The sequence below is a fragment of the Miscanthus floridulus genome, chromosome 15 (assembly GCF_019320115.1).
Source record: "Miscanthus floridulus cultivar M001 chromosome 15, ASM1932011v1, whole genome shotgun sequence".
Taxonomy (NCBI): domain Eukaryota; kingdom Viridiplantae; phylum Streptophyta; class Magnoliopsida; order Poales; family Poaceae; genus Miscanthus; species Miscanthus floridulus.
Genome location: NC_089594.1, coordinates 79,647,677 through 79,673,936, shown reverse-complemented (window position 1 = coordinate 79,673,936; position 26,260 = coordinate 79,647,677).

Sequence of the window (26,260 nt, the reverse complement as noted above, 5' to 3'; positions counted from 1 at the left end):
ATATAAATTTGGTCTTGACAAGGCTGGCACTTTAAACACTGTAATGAAGTCTGGATTCAAAAAGGTGGATAGTATCGAAAAAGTGCTCCCATCCCTGACTAGAAAGAACAAAAGCGCTTGGTATGTACAAAATGTTGTTTCTAGCTATTTCATAAACTCATATATGAATGATGTTAATTTTCAGTAGGTATCTGTGCTAAGCTTTGTGCTACTGGGTTGCTCATATGGATGCAAAGTGTTGTTAAGCTCTAGTTTAGAATGTTTTCATAGCTTTGTTGAAGAAGGTGCTTCAAAAGAGAACAAATAGAAAGATCAAGATCTTGTTTATGAGAACTTGGATCACATGGAACTAAATCATGTGATCTGCAACTTACTATTGATCAGTATCTGCATCTAAGAGGCATTACAAAGGAGCCCATAAGAAAACATCCAACAGTTTGGAGTTGGTAGTGCAGAGTTAGATGCGTGATCGATACAACAATGACCGGAGAAGATGCGGACGTTGTTTATTAGCAAAGGGTCAGGCTTTTTATCTCGCAATGTTTTCACTGGAAATCCATATATTTAGGTGAATTATGGTGTCTCAACAAAGCAGGCCCCAAGCCCTGGTAAAGGAGGAGGGTTGTGTTAGGCTTGGCGAGCCAACGTCAAACTTAGTTACTCAAATGGAGATGAAACCCAAGAGAATACCGTTGGGGCGTAACCCTCTTAGCGACGTGCCATATTGGAACTCGGGTATGGTGTTAAATGGGCAAGGGACACATCATCACCCCTATGATGCACCGTGTTGTGATCTAGGGATGGTGTTAAGTGAACAAGGATCAGGTTGTTGCATCCTTAGTGGCACGCCACATTGGCGCCTAGTCTGGTGAAAAATGAGCAAGGGTTTTCACACTTAACTCGGTGGGTACGAAGGGTAAGGAAGCTAGTCTAGCCCACTAGGATCTGTTTAGGTAGTTGAAATGTAGGGTCCCCTACGGGTAAGTGAGAGAGTTCGTTGAGACAATGATTAGGAGGCATGTAAATATCTTATGCGTTCAAGAAACTAAATGGAAGGGTTAGAAGGTAAAGGAGGTGGACAGTACCAGGCTTCAAGCTCTGGTACACAGGGATAGCTGCAAATAGAAATGGAGTATGTGTTTTGATTGATAAGAGCATCAAGGATGGTGTGGTAGAGGTGAGAAGGCAAGGGGATAGGATCATCAGTGATATGGTCTTAAACGTAATTAGTGCGTATGCCACCCAAGTAGGCCAAGATGAGAGTGCTAATAGGCATTTCTGGGAAGACTTAGATGGCTTAGTTTGAGTTGTACCTAGTAGCGAGAAGTTTTTTATTGGAGGGGATCTTAATGGCCATCCTTGCACAATAGGTGCTGCTTCGAGGCGGCACATGGAGGTTTCGGTATGGTAGTAGGAATCAGGAGGGAGATGAAGTCTTTGACTTTTCTATAGCTTTTGGTCTGATGATAGGCAACACTTTCTTTAGAAAGAGACAATCCCATTTAGTGACTTTTAGTAGCGGCCACCGCTCTAGCCAAATTGACTTTGTCCTTACAAGAAGAGGGGATAAACGAGCATGTGTAGATTGTAAGGTCATACCTGGAGAATGTGTGGTTTCGCAACACAAGCTGGTGGTGGCCGACTTTCGCTTTATGGTGCATGCTCTTAGGGATAAACAAGCCAAGATTGCAAGAACAAAGTGGTGGACATTGGAAAGGAAGACATCAAAGGTCATCAAGGAAAGGGTTATTAAAGTGGGCTATTGGAAGGTAGAAGACGATGCAAACAACTTGTGGGAGAAGATGGCAATATGCCTTTGGAAGGTTGTTTTAGAGGTGCTTGGAGTGACCAAAGGGAGTGGATGCAAACCTAAATACACTTGGTGGTGGAGCAAAGATGTGCAAAGGACTATTAAGGAGAAGAAAGATTGCTATAAGCGCTTGTACCATGACAAGAGTGCAGATAACAAAGAGAAGTACAAGGTGACAAAGAAGATCGCAAAGCAAGCAGTGAGTGAGGCAAAGGGGCAGGCCTACGAGGATCTTTACCAATATCTGAGTACGAAGAAAGGAGAGAAGGATATTTATAGGATGACTAGGGCTCATGATAGGAAGACGAGGGACTTCAATCAAGTTAAGTGCACTAAGGATGAGAGGGAGCAGCTCTTGATGAAGGAGAATGTGATCAAACATAGATGTCTTAAGATTATTTTGACAAACTATTCAATGGTGAGAATGAGAACACAATCGTCCAGTTGGACAACTCGTTTGATGACACCAATAGGAGCTTTGTGCAGAGGATCCAAGAATTATTGATGTTAGAGAAGCTCTGAAAAGGATTAAAGGGGGTAAGGTGATGGGCCCTGATGATTTTCCAATCAAGGTGTGGAGATGTCTCGGGGATATAGCTATAGCATGTCTAACAATATTATTTGATCGAACGCGGATCTCTACGAACCAATTTGGGTTCATGCCCGAAAGGTCAACCATAGAAGCAATTTTCTTGATACGACAAGTTATGGAGCGGTTTAGGGAGCAAAAAGATCTACACATGGTTTTTATTGACTTGGAGTAGGCTTATGACAAGATACCAAGGAATATTATGCGGTGGGCTTTGGACAAACATAAAGCCCCAACAAAGTATGTTGCCCTCATTAAGGACATGTACACCAATGTTGTAACTAGTGTTCGAGCAAATGATGGTAACACAGATTACTCCCCAATTAAAATAGGACTACATCAAGGGTTAGCCTTGAGCCTGCATCTTTTTTGCCTTGGTAATGGATGAGATCACAAGGAATGCAATGGGATATCCCTTGGTGTATATGTTTTGAAGGAGATTCGTAATGCTCTGACGAGCAACGACCCCGAGATGGTGCAGCTGAGGTCCCAGTTGCTGCGAGAGGCTGGCCGAATAGAACAAACGCAGCTAGACCAAGGGATGTTAGTTCGTCGAATGCAAACCAGAAGTTCCCAGTCGACACGATATCGTCTCCAATATGCTGTGCTTGCTGGATATCCCGGTCAGCAAGAACATGGACCAGATGATGGAGGTGGCCATAAAGGGACTGCTGTGTGCTAGGACTGAATTGGGAGGATTATGAAAGCCCAATGGGACGAGTTCGTTTGACAGAAGACCACAAAGGAATTCAAAGGTCTTTGAGGTGGTGGGGGCGGGGGGGGGGGCGGGTTACAAACTCCAAATCCCAAAAAGGGAGGATGGAAGAATGAACGTAGAAGGCAGCTAGGATACTGGACCTAATGGAAGGTCTAGACAAACGAAGCATCAACTGGCTCAACGCTTGAAATACAAAGGTTCTTGAACATAATAACGATCACCACAAAAGCAAAAGGCATGCTTGTTCAAGCCCGACTTGGAGAAGGACATCCTTAGTTACAGCCTTGGCACCCTGACTATATCCGAGGCATCTCCTTGAAATTGGGCTAGAAAGAAGGCTTCGGCAAGGACGTAGGCAGCTACAAGAGGTGCAACTATTACAAGGAGGCTATCGGAGAAGAGGCCAAGGAATTAGTCAATGAAAGTTTTATGGAATTGTTCACTAATCCAGGTCTCCAAATTATGTAGCAATTGTTCAGCTAGAAAAAAGGCTTCGGCAAGGACGTAGGAACTATTACAAGGAGTTAGTCAATGAAAGTTTTATGGAAGTGTTTGATAATCAAGATCGGCAAATTATGTAGCAAGTGTGCAGCATGATGGCTCAACAACAGCAATGACAAATGATGCACAACATGACGCAAAAACAATAGCCTTCTCAAATGATGCCGCTGCCCCCAACTGGAGGTTAGATTAATCCAAGCAGCACCAGCTCTACGGTGGCCAACAAGTATCCACTTGAAGAGATCAATGCCGCTACACCTTTGCTTGCTACATGCTTCGATCAGTAGGGCCGGTACCCAGACAATAGACGTTGCCACAGGCCAGCAGGTAATTCTAGGCCACCAGTTTCACGGAAATCTCATTCCAGCCAATTACACCAGGGTACAGGTGGTTACGGTTGTGCCTGGTCTTCATAAGGATGACATAGGCATCCCCGATCCAGAGGGGATCTAGTATCATGGAGGCACTATCAACGAGTTCATACTGTGGCATGTCAATGTACTAACACATTGCTCCATCATTACTATATTTTATTATAAAGTGCGACAAGCAATCTCTCAGCACTGTCCCTCTCACTACCGGAGACAGGTGGTTTGCCGAGTGCCAGGTGGTTTGCCGAGTGTTGTTTTTCGGGCACTCGGCAAAGACGCCTTTGCCGAGTGTTTTTTTTGACACTCGGCAAAGAGGCTCTTTGCCGAGTGTTTTTTTAACACTCGGCAAAGTGGCTCTTTGCCGAGTGTTTTTTTTTGACACTCGGCAAAGAGCTTCTTTGCCGAGTGTTTTTTTTGACACTCGGCAAAGAAAATTTCAAAGCACATTTTGAAGTAGTAAATTAATTCAAATGAAAAAGTTTTCAACTACAAAGTTGTATAACTCATCAAGATGTACAATGTTTGTTTTGGTCTTTTCTTCATACGACAAAGTGAAAATAAATTTGTTCACAAATCTAACATATCTCTCTTGTAGTTTATGAAACTACAAAAGCGATATATAAGATTTGTGAACAATGTTAGAACAACCATGTCGGATGAACAGATGACCAAACAACCAAAATAAACTTTGTAGATCTCGAAAAGTTATGAAACTTTGTAATTGGCAACTTTTTGAATTGAAAACATCTTGTCATGCAAAACTGCGTTTGAATTTCAAAATTTTAAAATTTGAACTTTTCAAACGACCTCGGATGAAAAAACAACCAAAATAAACTCTGTAGATCTCGAAAAGTTATGAAACATTGTAGTTGACAACTTTTTGATTTGAAAACATCTTGTCATGCAAAACTGTGTTTGAATTTCAAAATTTTAAAATTCAAATTTTGTAAACGACCTCGGATGGAAAAACTTCCTAAACTAAAAGTGTAGATCTCGAAAAGTTATAAAACTTTGTAGTTTACAACTTTTTTATTTGAATTCGTTTAGGGCCTCAAACATGCAATTTACACTCGGTTTAGTATAATATATTGGGAACTAAAATGGAATCCAGACACAAGTGAGAGTGTGGTGTAGTGGTAGAGGAGGTACGTGCACAGCGGGAGGTCTCGGGTTCGAATCGCGTCGGCGCGTAGCTATGAAATTCACGCGAAAAATGTCGGAGATGGGTGGGCGTTGGCCGGTGGGGGCCTCCATCGATAAAAAAAAATTCCATTTTTTGGGGTAAAAATTCCCATTTTTTCGGGTTTTTTTTTGGTTTGAACTTTGCCGAGTGTCGGGCACTCGGCAAAGGCTTTGCCGAGTGCCCGATAAAAGACACTCGGCAAAGTTGGCTTTGCCGTCACTATTTTTGGCAAGTGCTGTTCGCCGAGTGTTACACTCGGCGAACCATTTGCCGAGTGTTTTATGTCTTTTGCCGAGTGTTTCGAGCACTCGGCAAACTCAAGGAGTCCGGTAGTGTCTACGGGTACTACGTGTGCAAAACCTTAAGGAAGGTACATAATAACCCCCCCAAGATGTAAACCAATCATCATATATGCTTATATATCAATCACTTGCCACATCTTTGACTCATTTGGTTTCATGTTTTAGTTGCAGATGCCGAAGATATCTAAAACTACAAAACTTGCCACTGATGCGGATACTACAAGCATTTGCACGTACATGTGGCAGTTCATCCTATGTGAAATGTTCATCAGGATGGCAAATTCTATCCCGGGGACGAGTTGGCGAGAGACATATTCAAATATCTTCGTGATTGGGTTTGGCTTGAAATGTAACTTCATTAGGCACATGCGTACAATATATGATGAACAATATTTTCTATCTAGTTAATCATTAATATTTATTGACACACGAAATATTAATGATGATGGCGACACTAGTAGAGAACAGACCTTTGATCCTCGACCAAAATGGGCTCTAGTCCCGGAATTTTTTGCCCCCGGGACTAGAAATACCTTTAGTCCCGGTTGGAGGCTCCAACCGGGACTAAAGGTCCCTGCCCAACGGCTACTGCGCCAGACAGAGGTGGCAGGGACCTTTAGTCCCGGTTGGAGCCACCAACCGGGACTAAAGGTATACTTTTACTCTCGGTTGGTGGCTCCAACCGGGAGTAAAGGTCTACTCCCGGACTGTGGCTGCGCCCGGGGTTGGAAAGTTACCTTTAGTCCCGGTTGGATCCATCAACCGGGACTAAATGTTCTCCCTTTATAAATCGGCCGTCTCCTCCTTCCTCCCGGCCCCGAGCCCGAGCTCAGCACATTTTGAAGCTCACTGCAGTAGTGTTCTTGCTTCCTCCCTCCCTCCATTGTTCCTCCATCCATTCTTCGATTCCTCCGTCGATTTCTTCGATTCCTCCGTCGATTCTTCAGTTGTCAAGGTTACCAATCTCATACTCTCATTTTTTACCATTATCTTATGCCGTTTTGTTCACTATATATATTTATGGTTCTTTATTGTGGGTTTTTTCATTTGTAAGCAATTTAAGCTCAAAATCACTTCAAGCTTGTATATTTACATGAAAGAAGGTTAAAGTATATATAAATATAAAGTTAGAAAATAGTTAGAAAATTATAGCAAATCCTTACTAGTTGAACTTGCGGACCGTGTTCAGGTCGGCGAGGATGTTCTCTACCGAGCGGTAACGGACCTCAAGGAGGAGCTTTGATTCTACGAGGGAGAGCGACAACGGTCGTGGAAGACCGTGTTCCCTTCCTCGTAGAATCGGAGCTCTTCCTTGACCAAGTACGGTGTCGTTCGGTGGAGAAATGCTCGCCGAGCTGATCATGTAAGCAAGGTCAACTAGTACGGATGGTTATTTATTCACATGTCCCGATATCGTCGCAGTAGTCTATCAATCACCGTACCTAAACGTAGTATATATAAATATAAAGTTAGAAAATAGTTAGAAAATTATAGCAAATCCTTACTAGTTGAACTTGCGGACCGTGTTCAGGTCGGCGAGGATGTTCTCTGCCGAGCGGTAACGGACGTCAAGGAGGAGCTTTGATTCTACGAGGGAGAGCGACAACGGTCGTGGAAGACCGTGTTCCCTTCCTCGTAGAATCGGAGCTCTTCCTTGACCAAGTACGGTGCCGTCCGGTGGAGACATGCTCGCCGAGCTGATCACGTAAGCAAGGTCAACTAGTACGGATGGTTATTTATTCACATGTCCCGATATCGTCGCAGTAGTCTGTCAATCACCGTACCTAAACGTAGTAGTCTGTTATGTGTGTACATTCCCATTCTTCTGTTAATTTGCGGAAATATCATATGAATTACTTACCTGCCGCAGTAAAAGATGAGAACACAATGACCATTAAAAATATCATTGTTTAGAGATCTAGATAATTTTATAGTTTGTTAATTTTATTTGTTTATAAAAGGAGAAATTTATAGTGTATTAAAAAATGAGTATAGAGAGTAGATGGCAACTGCTTCCGGGTCCTCGGCCTCTCATGGGTTTCCAAAGCGACTTAGGCCGGGCCTTCCTCTCATTCCATGCGGCAAGTGTCGTGATGAGACAAAGATTGTGATGGAGTACCGAGTGAAGAAGGAGGGTCCCAACAAGGATCGTATCTTTTACAAGTGTCCGGATCGCAATGTGAGTTATTTTATCGTATTTAATGATTATGGTTAGTTTATACCTATTTTCATGATGGTTGTGATTAAAGTTCTAATTTTTTTGTTTTAATTTCAGTGGGATGGCAGTGGACGATGTTCAGGCTTCTACTGGGAGGAAGAGTATGTTGAACTCATGCAAAAATATCTTGCACAACAGGCAGATACGGCGGCTAATGAGGCAGTGATCCAGCCGAAGAAGCCCAAAGATGTTGCACAATCGGGGGATCTGTCTGTTTTAGTTGAGATTGGTCGCGAAATCCTTGTGCTCCTGAAATGTATTTTAGCTTTAGTTCTTTTAGTGGTAGTTGGGATTGTCTACATTGTAGCGATGCTTTCATAAATTTGTATCTTTTGTGGTGGCACGCATGTTGTATAAATAATTAATTATGATCTAGGTTTTAATATGATATTTATGTCATGTAATGCAGATGAGCCGTTATTGGATGTATAATGCTGATCGCCGCTCTCAAGAGTTCATTGACGGCGTGCATTCTTTGTTACGTGCGGCCGAGGCAAACAAACGCGACGGTTTCATGTGCTGCCCATGTGCCATATGTAAGAATACGGTGGAATATCCTTGCTCAAGGACTCTTCATTCACACTTGTTCAAGTCGGGTTTCATGCCAAACTATATTTGTTGGGCAAAGCACGGAGAAACCGGTGTTGTAATGGAAGAAGGTGAAGAAGAACAATGGGACGATAATGATATTATTCCTGATGGTGCGTGCTTCAATGATACTGCAATGGGAGAAGCTGAAGAAGAGGTAGCCGCAGAAGATAAGCCGACTGATGATCTTTGTCAGGTCATTCGTGATGCACAAAGAGAATGTGAAAGTGAAAAGGAGAAGATCAAGTTCGAGCGGATGCTAGAAGATCACAAGAAATTGTTGTACCCAACTTGTGATGCAGGGTAGAAAAAATTGGGAACCACACTAGAATTGCTGCAATGGAAGGCAAAGAATGGTGTATCTGACAAGGGATTTGGAGAGTTACTAAAAATTCAAAAGAAGATGCTTCCGAAGTACAATGAATTGCCCGCCACTACCTACGAAGCAAAACAAGTTGTCTGTCCTATGGGGCTAGAAATAGAGAAGATACATGCATGTCCTAATGACTGCATCCTATACCGTGGCAAAGAGTACGAGAAATTGGATGCATGCCCGGTATGCCATGCGTCGCGGTATAAGATCAGGCGAGATGACCCTGGTGATGTTGAGGGCGAATATCCGCGTAAGAAAATCCCTGCCAAGGTTATGTGGTATGCTCCTATAATACCACGCTTGAAACGTCTGTTCAAAAACAAAGAACATGCAAAATTATTACGATGGCACAAAGAAGACCGTAAGGTAGACAATATGTTGAGACACCCTGCTGATGGGTCCCAGTGGAGAGCAATCGACAGAGAATTCCCGGAGTTTGCAAATGACGCAAGAAACTTAAGGTTTGCTTTAAGTACAGATGGTATCAATCCTTTTGGAGAGCAGAACAGTAGTCATAGCACTTGGCCTGTTACTCTAAGTATCTACAACATTCCTCCTTGGTTATGCATGAAGCGGAAGTTCATTATGATGCCTGTGCTCATCCAAGGCCCGAAGCAACCTGGCAATGACATCGATGTGTACCTGAGACCACTTATTGACGAACTTCTCATTTTGTGGAATAAAGAAGGTGTACGTGTGTGGGATGAGTACAAACAGGAACACTTTGATCTGCGAGCATTATTGTTCGTAACAATCAATGATTGGCCTGCTCTAAGTAATCTTTCAGGACAGTCAAACAAGGGATATAATGCATGCACACACTGCTTCGGTGATATTAGAGGTGTATTCTTGAAAAAATGTCGAAAGGTCGTGTACCTTGGCCATCGTCGATTTCTTCCTGCAAATCACCCCGTAAGAAAGAAAGGTAAGCATTTTAAAGGGAAGGCAGACCACCTGACCAAGCCTCGCAACCGAACCGGTGAGGATGTACTCGATATGGTCAATGATGTGAAAGTCGTCTTTGGAAAAGGACATGGAAGCCAACCTATTCCGAAAGACGCTAACGGTCACGCACCCATGTGGAAGAAAAAGTCCATATTTTGGGACCTACCCTATTGGCAAGTCCTGGAGGTCCGTAGCTCGATCGACGTGATGCACCTGACGAAGAATCTTTGTGTGAACCTGCTAGGCTTTATGGGTGTGTATGGAAAGCCTAAGGACACATTTGAAGCACGACAGGACCTGCGTTGTTTGAGAGAAAGAGACAACCTGCATCCAGAGAAGACAGATGATGGACGCCATTACTTACGTCCTGCTAGCTACACTCTAAGCAAAGAGGAGAAGGAAATCATGTTTGAATGCTTAAACAACATCAAGGTACCATCTGGATTCTCCTCGAATATAAAGGGTATTATAAATGTGCCAGAGAAGAAATTCTATAACTTAAAGTCCCATGACTGTCACGTTCTCATGACGCAATTACTTCCAGTTGCATTAAGAGGAATTCTACCTCCAAATGTACGTCTAGCCACCGTAAAGCTATGTGCATTCCTCAATGCAATTTCTCAGAAGGCAATTGATCCAACTGATCTAGCTAAACTACAGAATGATGTGGTTCAATGTCTCGTCAGCTTTGAGTTAGTGTTCCCTCCTTCCTTCTTTGATATTATGACACACCTCCTAGTTCACCTAGTCAAGGAGATTTTCACTATCGGTCCTGTGTTCCTACACAACATGTTCCCCTTAGAGAGATTCATGGGAGTCCTGAAGAAATATGTTCACAACCGTGCTCGCCCAGAAGGAAGCATCGCCAAGGGCTATGGAACAGAAGAGGTCATTGAGTTCTGTGTTGACTTTATTCCCGACCTTGACTCGATTGGTGTTCCTAAATCGAGACATGAGGGGAGACTAAGCGGAAAGGGGACACTAGGGAGGAAAACATATATTGGTACGGATGATGATTATTTCAATAAAGCGCACTACACAGTTCTACAGAACTCCTCTTTGGTAGATCCGTATATTGAGACACACAAGGATCTCTTACGATCCGAGTTTCCAGGGAAGACTGAAGCTTGGATTACGCATAAGCACATGGAAACTTTCGGCGGTTGGTTGTGAAAAAAATGTCAAGGTGATGAGAGCATCCATGAGCAACTGTATTTATTGGCTATGCAACCATCATGGCATATCGTCACATACAAAGGGTACGAGATAAATGGAAACATATTCTACACAGTAGCCCAAGATAAAAGGAGTACCAACCAAAACAGTGGTGTCCGCATAGATGCCACAGACCCGAATGGGAATAAGCAGACATATTATGGACGCATAGATGAAATATGGGAACTAGAATATGCACCTACTTTGAAGATCCCATTGTTCAAGTGCCAATGGGTCAAGGTGACCGGAGGCGGGGTAACAATAGACAACGAGTATGGAATGACAATAGTAGACCTTAGTAATATTGGGTACAAAGACGAACCATTCGTCCTTGCTAAGGATGTGAATCAGGTGTTCTATGTCAATGATATGTCTACCAAACCAAAAAGAGGGAAAAACGATAATGACTCAACCAAAGAGCCAAAGCGCCACATAGTTCTTTCAGGGAAAAGAGTCATCGTGGGAATTGAGGACAAGTCGGACATGTCAGAAGAATATGAAAAGGATGACCGAATTCCGCCCTTCAAAGTGAACAAAGACCCTAGCATCTTGGTAAATGATGAGGACACTCCATGGTTACGAAGCGATCATAACCAAGGGACATACGTAAAGAAGAAGTTCACTGCTGTGCCCACTTGATGATATAGTGATTTAATATAGTGTGTGTTTGAGATATTATGTAATAATTGTGAATTCAGATGTTTATTATGTCATGTTTCAAATTAAATCAATGTTTGATTTGGTGGGATTTCTCTCTCAAAAAGGTAAATTAGGATACTGAGTGATGAAAAATTAAAATATTAACGTTAAAATGATGTGAAAACAAATTTCCTGTCCAAAACCAATAATTTTAATAATTTTAATTAAACACTACATTTTTGCATTAACGAAATAATAAATATTAGTTACATTATGTTTTATAATTCTAACAAAAAATAAAAAAGTTAGGTTATCGATTTTTCCTATGTGCAATAAACAAAAATAAAATTCATATTTTTAACAAAATAATTTTATGCCTTTTTATTTAATTTACTATGTATTTAATAAAAACTATTGCATTTCTATTGTATTTAACAAGACTATTGCTTAAAACAGGCGGGAAACGAAACTGCAGGCCACCTTTACTCCCGGGTGGGAAGCCCACCCGGGAGTAAAGGTGGGCTGCAGTTTCGTGGCCCGCCAAAAAAAGCCTTTACTCCCGGTGCGTGTTACCAACCGGGAGTAAAGGTATACCTTTACTCCCGGTTGGTAACACGCACCGGGAGTAAAGGCACCTTTACTCCCGGTTGGTAATACGCACCGGGAGTAAAGGGTTTTTACTCCTGGTTGGTGGCTGGCACCGGGAGTAATTCTCTCTGCTATATAACCTCCAGCGCCTGGCGCAGATCGATCCGCTCGTCTTCTTCCTCGTCGAACACCGCCGCCCTCTTCTTCCTCGCGCCGCGTCCGTTCGCCTTCCGTGACACCGGCGCCGCCGTCTTCTTCCTCGTGCGGCCTCCACCGCGCGCGCTCGTGCCCCTCCTCCGCGCTTGCCCGTGGCCCTCCACCGCGCCCTCCTCCACGCCCGAGGCCCTCCACCGCGCGTTGCCCCACCGCGCCGGCCCGAGGCCCTCCAGTACACTGCCGAGCTTGATCGAGGTGATATATTCGTCGATCTCTTTGTACATTCGTCCGAGCCCTCCACTGCCGAGTTATAGATCACGTCGAAAACTACAACTTTGGTGTAAGCCATGTCAACGGTCGAGGTCGATTGAAAATTCCAAATTTTGAATCACAAAATCTAGAAACTAAAAATGAATATTTGGAACTCTAAATGATTTTAAATAAAAACATATCTTAAGGCAAGTTTTGAATATTTGGATATTATATGGATAAATTAGCAAGTTTAATTAGAGTGTCAAAAACTGCATTTTATGGTACAAAAATACATTTTAAGATCACTGGGACCTGAACTCATGACAAGTATAATTAAGGATCACCAATGAAATTACTTTAGAAATTAATTAGATCGATGTAAATCCATGGCTTGTATAATAAACACGCTATATATTATTTGGAAACAACGCTACGAACCATCCGCTAATGAACTTTCGTTACAAACTCCTCAGGATGGCAACCATTGTCGTTGTCACTAAAGCTGAAAATGATCTAGCCCATCAACCGCCATATATTCATCACTATATGATATGCCATTATTTCAAGATGCAGTTTCAATAGAAGAATTTTTTCTATCTTCATAGATCAATGTTTGTTAACGAAATTTTATCCAAATATATTCATGTAGGGTCTTTTTTTTGAAGGATTTGTTGTAGGATATATAATGGTTAAATAGGAACTCAATTTTGATACCCAGTTTGTAAACTAAGCGTTTTTTAGTTTATCAAAAATATCACATGTGATGATGTTAGCAGTTTTTGTTGGACTTGCATGCATGGCTACAGACAAATGAAGGAAAACTTCAATGTTTCTTCATTTGTGAACTTTGAATATACAGATATAATATATTAATGTTGCTAAAGTAATATGAGCATTACATATTTTTTTTCGGGAAGACTATCTTCAAACTTTATATCATAGCATCAGAGATCGCCTGTAGAAGAAGAAAATAAATTCTTATCATTTCGGAAATAGTAATGGTTATATGAGCAATAAGACACATATACTTACATTTCATAATGACTTATACTTACATTATTAACATAGAATTTTCTCATATGATGAATGACTACATGGTTCACATGGTACATAGGATCACAACATCACGCACCGACACCGCCCCGGCCCGCCTCACGTCGTCGTCGTCGTCAGCACGCCGGCCCGCCTCACGTCATCGTCGTCAGCACACCGGCCACCGCGCCGACACGTATATATACGTCATTTGTATTCATATGCATTTCGTCCATGCGTTTCTATGTATACGGCGGAGCACCGCCGCCCTCGTTCACCCATGTGTACAGACATATATACGGCGGAGTGGAGCACCGCCACTCTTGTCACACCGCCCTTTCTCGTGCCCTAATTCGCCCTAGTACCGACGTAGTTCGTCCTAGTGTGGCGAATTGCGTCCGTGATCGAGGGGCAAGATTTAATAATGCATATTGTTTGTAGATTTTACGCATGTAATAAGCAAAGATTTGACGTACTATATATTGGTTTTGTTTTTTGAAGCTAGATGGCCGACCCGAGAAATATGGATGAGGAGGAGTTGATGATGAATTTGATCAACACTGGCACTCAAGTTGCCGGCGATGATGGTGCTAAAAATAACGTGCAAGAGGATGTAGATGACGGGAGTCAGTACTTAGCTCTTGAACAAAATGAGCAACAACATATTGGCCAAGTATATATTTTTTATTATTAGCTATATATATATTATCATATGTCTTATGTGTGCTCATGACATTAAAAATAATGTTTATGTTTTGTAGCCCTCTGGATCGACATCAACAACTACAACGAAGAGTAAAAATGTTCGAGGTCCCAAAAAGCCATTGGAGGGTCGCTTCATCATCTCGGAGTTCAATGTGGATACAGGAGAACCGGGGGGCCGAATAAAATGAAATTTGTGCACCACTGTGGTTACCTTATACGGGACCGGCTCCCGATTAGTACCCGTGAATGGAAGAAGAAGACCAATGCTCCTCATATCAGTTTTGTCTCCGATCGTGACAAGGCGTTAATTTGGAATGATGTCTTGGTACATTTCACGCTCCAAACAGATGGTTATGATGATATAATAGATGGTGATGAATTGAAGGAGCGAGTTAGGGATTGGGCAATGAAGAAGATGGCCACCCAGTTTCAGACTTGGAAGAAACACCTATACACGACGTATGTCAAGAAGAACATAGCACCAGATTTTACTATCCCAGGCCCGATCTCAAAGCAGAGGCCCTATTGGGATGAGTTTGTACAGTACAAGACTTCGGAAGAGGGTGTGAGTCGGGTGATAAAGAACCAACGTAATGCCCAACAGAAGACATACCACCATACCTTGGGATCAGGTGGCTACCCGACTACCATTAAGAAGTGGAACAAAATGGAAGCAGACCTTCTTGCCAAGGGTATCAGACCAGAATCACTCGAGTGGGGAGAACGTGCAAAGAATTGGTTTTTCGCTCATGGGGGAACACTAGACCAGGAGACAGGGAAGTGCGTATATGGCGCAAGACTGCAAGAAGCAGTAGAAAGATTGTTTTATGCTCAGAGAGCTATTGCTAGTGGTGTGTTCAGGCCCAACAGAGAGAAGGATGAGCTGACATACGCCATCGGGACTATTGAACATGGTGGCCGAACTAGAGGCAAAGGAAGTGTCTCGTGGGAGCATGGATTCCCTCAGGACAGACCTTCCTACAGAAGTCGCCAGAGAAAGAAGGAAGAAGAGGCACAGCGGCTCCAGAGGTTGGAGGAAGCGGTGCGTGAAGCACAGGAGCGGGAAAAAAACCTTGAAGCGAGAATGCAGGAGGAAATCAAAAGGCAAGTGCAAATAGCAGTGAGTGCAAGCAAGCAGGCATCAGAGCCAGGAATCAACATTAGCCAATCTGTTCAGTTGAAAAGCAGCTGCGCTTCCACGGAGATACCAAATCAAGGGGACACAGGACTGCGCTTCCCTGTGGATGACGTCACTGAACCTTGTACAACGTGTGAGCTACACATTCCGAAGGAGAATTCCACAATCAAGGTGGCTATCGGTCTTGTTAATCCTATCGACCGAACCAAGACACCAAGGATTCATGGGAATATAATCCAAGAAGGATATGCTACCATCTCGGTAGATAAAGCTGAAAAAGGTTTTAGTGATTTGCCTCTTGACATTCCTGGAGGTGATGGCGAGAAGACTCTAGGAGAAGCGGAGAAGACATTCATTCTATGGCGCAAGCGCTACATCATCATTCCAGGGATGTCGGCTCCACCTCCTCCTGAACTACCTCACCATAGGTACGTGCGGATGAAAACACTACATCATTAATTTGTATTGGCTTAAATAATTAACAATCTGCTCATAATAATATGTCATTCCTTTTTTTGTAGCAGATCCTCCCCCAACCTAAATCCAATTGTTCAATCGCCAGATCATCATAGTGCTCTGTACGATGACATTGTGTTGGAAGACGAGGCTGCATCCACACCCTCTCCAAGGAGGTCTCCAACGCCGCAGCCGCCACCTCCAAGGAGGTCTCCAACGCCGCTGCCAACACCTCCAAGGAGGTCTCCAACGCCTCCCCCGCCCCCGCCTACCAAGAAGCCTAGCAAGAGGCCAGCCCCTCAAACGAAGAACCAGTCCCCGCCTGCAAAGAAAGCCACCATGAAACCAAGGGCTATTCCCAAAATAATATCTGAAGAGAAGGAAGAAGGAACTGATGCATATAAAAAAGACATGTCTAGATTCTATGACAAACTTAAAATGAATCAAGAAGCAAGGAGAAACCCAGAGAAACCGTACTTCTTCGTAGCTCCAGATATTTTAAGAAAAAATGTGACTTCTTACCAGCAACAACAGCGGGAATCTCGTAAGCCGTCCAAATCAACGTTATCAGACTATGACCGCACTCTCACCAAGTCAATTGAGGCGGCACAGAAAAAGAAGCGGGCAGGGAAAGGAGTTGCCCAACTCGGACAACAAGCGCACCAATCAATCCCCCCGCTAGTTGTTGGTAATGAATATGGTTCGAATTTAGGATTAATGCATCAGGCAAACATACCTCCGGATGTCGATTTGGATCACCTTGGTGAATTTCTTGATGAGACTGGTCTCGACCTTTACCAGATGTTTGGTGATGGAAACATTGAGAGTGCGGCGGAGGTTGATATTTGGAAGAAAAAATTTGTACTAGGCCAGAGTCTATACAACCCTCAAGCCTTATCTGATCTGGGGATGCAAATGTACCTGCTAAACAAGTGGTACATGCAGGCATCTACCAGTGGAGACTTCTGCGTTGGTGTCAGAATTAGAGACGAACATTGGTTCCGTGGCGATGATGTTATGTATGTTGACTTTGCAGAATTTCATCAACTATGCCACCTGACCTCTCTGGATAAAGTTATCATTAGCTGCTATTGCCTATAAGTAATAATTCTTTCGATCTATTATTAAACTCATCATATGTGTGTATATGCATATAAATTATCCTAACAAGTACTATATATATGCAGATTTACAATGACAGAGCTCAGAAAGGAAGGCTGCAATGAAATTGGTTTTGTTGATCCCCATATAGTATTCAAAGACCCAATTACTCCAATGACTAATTGGAAGTCTGAGTCAGAGAGTAACCTCATGAACTTCTTAGTGAACCAACGCCACAAGAAGGATATACTCTTTCCCTATAACTTCAAGTGAGTGTTAATCATGTCGATCATAGCCTTAATGGCTCATATGTTGATTCTAGTTAATTAATGAGTGTTATGCGTTATATCCTATAAACACATGCAGCAATCACTGGATATTGATGGACATCGATCTGGTGAAAAGTCACTTGATAATCTATGACTCGATGAAAAAACCACAACAAGACTACCAAGATATGATAGATATTATCCAGAGGTAATTTCGGGATCTCTAGCAACTATATATACACACAAACATGATGATTAACTATATCTGATGACGTGGCAAATTTTTTATTGGGCAGTGTTTGGAAAACCTTTATTGAGAAGCAACACATGGAAAAATGCAAAGCGCCACTGAATATAATCCTATTGAAAGTAAGTCCCCTGAATCGCATCATCTTTATTAATTAAACATATAGCTTTCACCGGATCACCAGATTGGATGGCAAATCTTTTTCTCGTAAAGTGGTGTCTGAGGCAGGAACAGGGGAACAACTACTGTGGTTACTATGTTTGCAAGTTTATCAAGGTGCTCTCCCAAAGAACTCCTACAGAGAGACTCAAAGTACGTTAAAAATACACTATATATTCATTTAATTATTATTATTGATTGTGTTACTATGTCTTTATATATATATATGTACATATATTAATTTATTTTCCTTTAATTCAAACCTGTAGACTCGATGGTTGGAGGAAAAGGTCATACGGCAAGACCAAATCAAAGCAATTCAAGAGTCTATAGCCGGATTTTTTAATGAGCAGGTCATCGATTCCAAGGGCGAGTTCTACTTCGACCCAACACTGCCATTGAAGCCAAGCTAGAGGATGAGAAGAAACTTGTTATGTCACAACAACTATAATGCAATCTTTTGTAATATATGCACATGAAATAATATAATGTAAAATACACATATGCATGCATGCATGTAAATATATATATGATGCATGCATGCATATATATATATATATATATATATATATATATATATATATATATATATATATATATATATATATATATATATTTCTATGCTTGAATTGTGTGATTTAATACGTTCATTGTGCTTGAACCGAAACATACTATATGCGCGTATAAATGTATAATTAGCAGCGTACAATACGACTTCGAAAACCTATTTTGAAAAGAAAACAAAAAAATGAAAAGAAAAGAAAAAAGAAAAAAACCTTTAGTCCCGGTTCGTATTACCAACCGGGACTAAAGGTGCCGGCCATCGTGGCATGTCAGGAGGCACCTTTAGTCCCGGTTGGTGTTACCCACCGGGACTAAAGGTCCTCCTTTAGTCCCGGTTCCTGACCCGGGACTAAAGGACCCCCCTTTAGTCCCGGATGCTTGCTCTCGGGTGGGGAACCGGGACTAGAGGGGGTTCCCCACCGGGAGTAAAGCTCGGTTCTCTACCAGTGCGAGTTGACGTCATAATATTTAATTGCTATTAAATACATGTCTATCATTTCTAAAATGTGGCTGGAAAATGAAAACGAGCAAATAGCAGGGAACTTTCAAAATTTTGAAAATTATTTCAGAGTCGGTTCTCTTAAAATTGCTACCTTTGGAAATTGATTTCTGGCCACGTTATGGTATTGCCTATGGAAATGCATTTCCACGAACCGTTAACATAAGTGTGCTGCCTGTGGAAATACAGTAAGAATGCTGCCTGTGGAAACCCCCCATTCCACTAGCCTTTCTCACTGATGGTTTACCCAGCCACCTACAGAAACTATATTTAATCATATGTAGAAATGTTTTTTGAAGTGGTGTATCTTGGCCATGTCAAGGTGCGTCTCTAATGGACAAACATCACAGACAGGTCCTAACAAAATGTGTCTTCAAGGAGAGACCATTGTCACAGATAGGGCTCCGAGAGAAGCGTCTGAAGCCCCAAACCTGATATTTTACTCATATCCCATTAGGACCACACCTCACGTCAGTCCACCAGATATCTCTCCTCTCTCTCCTCTCTCCTCTCTCCTCATAGGGTACGGGATTTAAAAGCACTTGCGCGATGCTGTCGGGCCGCTGCCACTGCTACACAAATGATTTTCATGGACGCTTGCTATTTTTTTAGACACCGTTTGCATAAGAAACCATCCCTATAAATGTTCAGCTGGCCCAAGCTTCCAAACCACCTATAAATTTGATTTCTAAGGGCGGCTGACTTAATGAAACCGGCCCTAAAACGCTACCTAGAAATCCAGCTGATGAAGTCAATCGACCCTAGAAATCGATTTTTAGAGGTGTTTGACTAAGTAAACCGTCCCTAAAAATAACTGCTGAGCAAATAAATTTAAGATAATTTATATATCAAAATTGTAGAGGAGCTCGATGAGATTAAAACTTTGTAGTCAATGACTTTTTTATTTGAGATTGTTTAGAGGGCCCAAATATGCATTTTAAGTTCTTAGATTTTAAAATTCAAATTTCTAAATTTTTCAAATGACCTCAGATGGAGACGCACCCTAAACCAAAGTTGTAGTGCTCGACAGGTTCCAAAACTTCGAAGTTGAAATGTTTTTCATTTGAGATCAGTAAGGGCCAAAATATTAAATGCAATATTCATAGAAGCTAAGATAAAAGGATAACACATCCTATACTTGATCATAAGTGACTGTGTGTTATATATATGGTTGTATGGGGGCTCCCGCGAGGTAAGAGGTCAGGGGCTCAATTCCTCGTGGAAGCATATGTGTCATATTTGTGTGGCCAAATGTGGTGGAAAAATGTGAAACTTGAGACACGTGATCGTGTGTCCGTGGCTCAGTCATGAGAATTTTTTTCCATTCTTTGGGTAGTTTAATTATAATTTTATATTTAAAAAAAATATTGTTAGGGGTCCTTGAAAATTGATTTTCAGGTGTGGACGGTTGACTAAAGAAAAATAGATTTTTATGGGGCTGCTGCAAAACCGCCCTTGAAAATGCCTTATTTGTATAATCGGTGGTGTAGTAGCGGTTTCGAAACCGCCGTGAAAATCGATTTTGACCGCGTCTAAAAATTATTTGTGTGGTAGTGTGCGTGATGCCGACGGGCACGACACTAACGCCATGCTATTCAGTCTCATGTGAGCGCTTATCTAGTGCTTGCATTTCCTCCATACTAACCGTTGCAACATGGGCCCAATCCACTATAGCATAGTCTGGCCAATACCTTGGTGCGCTCACTTTCTTTTTACTGGATCATCATGTGCTTGCTCTATTTTTGCCACTTGTCTTCTAGCCGTTAAGAATATTGTGCAGTACACTCGTACTTTGTCCTATGCCTTTAACGGATCATCCGGTCCATACAACGGGCCTGTTTGGCAGGACTGAAAAATACTGTTCCGGCTGATTGTTGTGAGAGGAAAATACTGTTCTGGCAGGACGTGAATAGTGATTTCGTGAGAGAGAAATCCAGCCAGCCAGCTGGCAATAAGCCAGCCAACTGTCGGTGTTTTGGACCAGGGGATCCTCAACCAACTAGTGAATTTGTGCTGTGTGTCCCCAATCCTGAATGGTGATGCAAAGAGACACAAGGCTTATACTGGTTCAGGCGATTGGTGCCCTACGTCCAGTCTGAGAGATCGATCTTGTATTCCTTGCACCGAAGTGCTTGTAGTAGGGGGTTACAAGCTGGGTGAGAGAGGGAGCTAGTCCCAGGTCTCGGCGTGGAGTGATGCGGACTGCTCGAGACGTTGCTCTCAGGCAGTAGGGAAGTGTGCGTGTTACAGAGTATTGCTTTGGTGGATGCCTCTCTCCTCCCCTAGAAATGACCCAAGTCCTTTCCTTTTATAGTTTGAAGGGAGGACAAGGGTAGTACATGTGCTAACTATATGGCGTCGTGCAAACGGAGGCGGCGTGTCTGAGCCCTGTAGCTTGTTCCTGTGGCGGTGTGGTCATCGGAGTGGTCCGTCCCTAAAGCGCTGGGGCGACATGCTGGTCACATCCGACCCTGTGCGTCATGGGAGCTCCAGGGCTGCCTTGAAGCGGGCGCGGCGGTCAGCGTGCGGGTCGCTGTGGATTGACTGCGCACGAGGCCGAGGCTCGGTTGGTGGTGAGGCAGAACCGTGGTGGGGGTCTCGGCAGACGTGAATCTTGAGATGGCCGAGGCCCTAACGTAGGGTGCCGAGGCTCGGATGGGGCGGTCGTTGTGGTACGCTGGTTCGGAGGCGATGATGACCCAGGCCAGACTTCCCATGCCGCGTTGTCTTCGGGGCGGGGATTGCGGGGCACAGTGTAGTGTGGGTGCTGATCGTGGGCACAGCGTCAGAATACAGTGGCCGGTAATCCCCACCACGCCCTGTCTCAGCCGATATGGCGTTGATGCGACTTCTTGTCCCATCGGCCACTCCGTGGTGTCGAGCCGCCGTCCGGCTAAAATTGCGGAAGTGGTTGACGCATTAATAGGACGTGACATGCTATTGGGAAGACCGGTCGAGGCGGGAGCGACGGGTTATCGACAAGCCAGCCTCGAGCGATACGGAGAATAGCCGTCTTGCTCGAGGCTGGACGCACGAGGCCTCGGGCGAGACGGAGAATAGCCGTCTTGCTTGAGGCTGGACGCACGAGGCCTCGGGCGAGACGGAGATTAGGCTCCCTGCCGAGGCCTCTCGCGAGGGGCCTCGCACGAGGTGGAGATTCTGTTAGGGTGTCGAGACCTCCCGTGCGAGGCCTCAGGTGAGGCGGAGAGCCGGTGGGCTTGGTCGGGGCTGGTGGTGAACCCATGGCTTACCTTCTAGCTTTGTTGTTGATGGGATTTAAGTGACTCTTTTGGTGTACGCTCGGGGTACCCCGTCTTATGGAACCCGACACTGCGGTTACTAGTAACTCCCATGTTTATGGTTGTAATTACTAGTAAACCCCATGTTTATGGCAGTGGTTACTAGTATTCGATGGACGGCTGATGATGTTTAGGTTCATCCTCTACACTTCACCTTCCACATTCCACGCTTATAAGGAGTGCTTGCCTTCAGCCGTGCACATGAGAATACATAATACCGCACCCTCTCTTCTCTTTTGAGTTGCTCTCAAGTTTTCCCCGTTCCAATCTTCTGCGCGCATGGAGGATTGAAAGAGTAGGCCTCCAAAACCACACCCGCGTCTGCGACACCTGCTCGGGTGTGCCGGGCGATTAGGTTTTTGGGAGCGTCTAACGCGACTGCTCGCTACCGATCCGATCGACGACATCATCTTCTTTCATGTGGACGTTCGAGGGACTGCACTGCGAACATGGTCCTGCATCGACCGTGGTCCGCGGCATCAAGCAACACACTATGTCGACTAGTGCGCATGGAGCCACCGGTGCCTTGCATGGGTCCTTCGCTGGGTATATTTTTGATCTTATTGTTTTTATATTTAGTAAGACATTTATGTTGTTAACAAACAATATGTTCGTCATGGTTGCACTGTAGCAGTTAATAGTAGTTCACACATGCACATAGTCGGTCTGTTCGCTTGTTGGTTTCAGCCAGCCCAAACCAGCCAGCCAACAATGTTTTCCTCTCACAATAAACCAGCACCAGCCAGCCCAAACCAGCCCAGAAACGAACCAGCGAACAGGCCGAGTGTTGCCACGAATTTACATGGAAATGTCTAAATTCCTAGCATTGGTCAGACCATTTTTCTCTCTATATATGGTATTTAGTGTTTTAAAAGTTCAGTTACGTGCATTTTAAAACTTCATCTGTTTTGAACCCATTTTTAGAACATCATCTATTTTAGACCCATGATATTATTACAACTTGATTGTTCCAGTTTTCAGGACGGGAAAAGCTTCTTTTCTTGTTATTTTTGTAAATATGTGGAAATTTCACGTTTCAACGCGTGGCATGTTGTTAATGATTCATAGAAGCTAAGATAAAAGGATAACACATCCTATACTTGATCATAAGTGACTGTGTGTTATATATATGGTTGTATGGGGGCTCCCGCGAGGTAAGAGGTCAGGGGCTCAATTCCTCGTGGAAGCATATGTGTCATATTTGTGTGGCCAAATGTGGTGGAAAAATGTGAAACTTGAGACACGTGATCGTGTGTCCGTGGCTCAGTCATGAGAAATTTTTTTCCATTCTTTGGGTAGTTTAATTATAATTTTATATTTAAAAAAAATATTGTTAGGGGCCCTTGAAAATTGATTTTCAGGTGTGGACGGTTGACTAAAGAAAAATAGATTTTTATGGGGCTGCTGCAAAACCGCCCTTGAAAATGCCTTATTTGTATAATCGGTGGTGTAGTAGCGGTTTCGAAACCGCCGTGAAAATCGATTTTGACCGCGTCTAAAAATTATTTGTGTGGTAGTGTGCGTGATGCCGACGGGCACGACACTAACGCCATGCTATTCAGTCTCATGTGAGCGCTTATCTAGTGCTTGCATTTCCTCCATACTAACCGTTGCAACATGGGCCCAATCCACTATAGCATAGTCTGGCCAATACCTTGGTGCGCTCACTTTCTTTTTACTGGATCATCATGTGCTTGCTCTATTTTTGCCACTTGTCTTCTAGCCGTTAAGAATATTGTGCAGTACACTCGTACTTTGTCCTATGCCTTTAACGGATCATCCGGTCCATACAATGGGCCTGTTTGACAGGACTGAAAAATACTGTTCCGGCTGATTGTTGTGAGAGGAAAATGCTGTTCTGGCAGGACGTGAATAGTGATTTCGTGAGAGAGAAATCCAGCCAGCCAGCTGGCAATAAGCCAGCCAACTGTCGGTGTTTTGGACCAGGGGATCCTCAACCAACTAGTGAATTTGTGCTGTGTGTCCCCAATCCTGAATGGTGATGCAAAGAGACACAAGGCTTATACTGGTTCAGGCGATTGGTGCCCTACGTCCAGTCTGAGAGATCGATCTTGTATTCCTTGCACCGAAGTGCTTGTAGTAGGGGGTTACAAGCTGGGTGAGAGAGGGAGCTAGTCCCAGGTCTCGGCGTGGAGTGATGCGGACTGCTCGAGACGTTGCTCTCAGGCAGTAGGGAAGTGTGCGTGTTACAGAGTATTGCTTTGGTGGATGCCTCTCTCCTCCCCTAGAAATGGCCCAAGTCCTTTCCTTTTATAGTTTGAAGGGAGGACAAGGGTAGTACATGTGCTAACTATATGGCGTCGTGCAAACGGAGGCGGCGTGTCTGAGCCCTGTAGTTTGTTCCTGTGGCGGTGTGGTCATCGGAGTGGTCCGTCCCTAAAGCGCTGGGGCGACATGCTGGTCACATCCGACCCTGTGCGTCATGGGAGCTCCAGGGCTGCCTTGAAGCGGACGCGGCGGTCAGCGTGCGGGTCGCTGTGGATTGACTGCACACGAGGCCGAGGCTCGGTTGGTGGTGAGGCAGAACCGTGGTGGGGGTCTCGGCAGACGTGAATCTTGAGATGGCCGAGGCCCTAACGTAGGGTGCCGAGGCTCGGATGGGGCGGTCGTTGTGGTACGCTGGTTCGGAGGCGATGATGACCCAGGCCAGACTTCCCATGCCGCGTTGTCTTCGGGGCGGGGATTGCGGGGCACAGTGTAGTGTGGGTGCTGATCGTGGGCACAGCGTCAGAATACAGTGGCCGGTAATCCCCACCACGCCCTGTCTCAGCCGATATGGCGTTGATGCGACTTCTTGTCCCATCGGCCACTCCGTGGTGTCGAGCCGCCGTCCGGCTAAAATTGCGGAAGTGGTTGACGCATTAATAGGACGTGACATGCTATTGGGAAGACCGGTCGAGGCGGGAGCGACGGGTTATCGACAAGCCAGCCTCGAGCGATACGGAGAATAGCCGTCTTGCTCGAGGCTGGACGCACGAGGCCTCGGGCGAGACGGAGAATAGCCGTCTTGCTTGAGGCTGGACGCACGAGGCCTCGGGCGAGACGGAGATTAGGCTCCCTGCCGAGGCCTCTCGCGAGGGGCCTCGCACGAGGTGGAGATTCTGTTAGGGTGTCGAGACCTCCCGTGCGAGGCCTCAGGTGAGGCGGAGAGCCGGTGGGCTTGGTCGGGGCTGGTGGTGAACCCATGGCTTACCTTCTAGCTTTGTTGTTGATGGGATTTAAGTGACTCTTTTGGTGTACGCTCGGGGTACCCCGTCTTATGGAACCCGACACTGCGGTTACTAGTAACTCCCATGTTTATGGTTGTAATTACTAGTAAACCCCATGTTTATGGCAGTGGTTACTAGTATTCGATGGACGGCTGATGATGTTTAGGTTCATCCTCTACACTTCACCTTCCACATTCCACGCTTATAAGGAGTGCTTGCCTTCAGCCGTGCACATGAGAATACATAATACCGCACCCTCTCTTCTCTTTTGAGTTGCTCTCAAGTTTTCCCCGTTCCAATCTTCTGCGCGCATGGAGGATTGAAAGAGTAGGCCTCCAAAACCACACCCGCGTCTGCGACACCTGCTCGGGTGTGCCGGGCGATTAGGTTTTTGGGAGCGTCTAACGCGACTGCTCGCTACCGATCCGATCGACGACATCATCTTCTTTCATGTGGACGTTCGAGGGACTGCACTGCGAACATGGTCCTGCATCGACCGTGGTCCGCGGCATCAAGCAACACACTATGTCGACTAGTGCGCATGGAGCCACCGGTGCCTTGCATGGGTCCTTCGCTGGGTATATTTTTGATCTTATTGTTTTTATATTTAGTAAGACATTTATGTTGTTAACAAACAATATGTTCGTCATGGTTGCACTGTAGCAGTTAATAGTAGTTCACACATGCACATAGTCGGTCTGTTCGCTTGTTGGTTTCAGCCAGCCCAAACCAGCCAGCCAACAATGTTTTCATCTCACAATAAACCAGCACCAGCCAGCCCAAACCAGCCCAGAAACGAACCAGCGAACAGGCCGAGTGTTGCCACGAATTTACATGGAAATGTCTAAATTCCTAGCATTGGTCAGACCATTTTTCTCTCTATATATGGTATTTAGTGTTTTAAAAGTTCAGTTACGTGCATTTTAAAACTTCATCTGTTTTGAACCCATTTTTAGAACATCATCTATTTTAGACCCATGATATTATTACAACTTGATTGTTCCAGTTTTCAGGACGGGAAAAGCTTCTTTTCTTGTTATTTTTGTAAATATGTGGAAATTTCACGTTTCAACGCGTGGCATGTTGTTAATGATTCATAGAAGCTAAGATAAA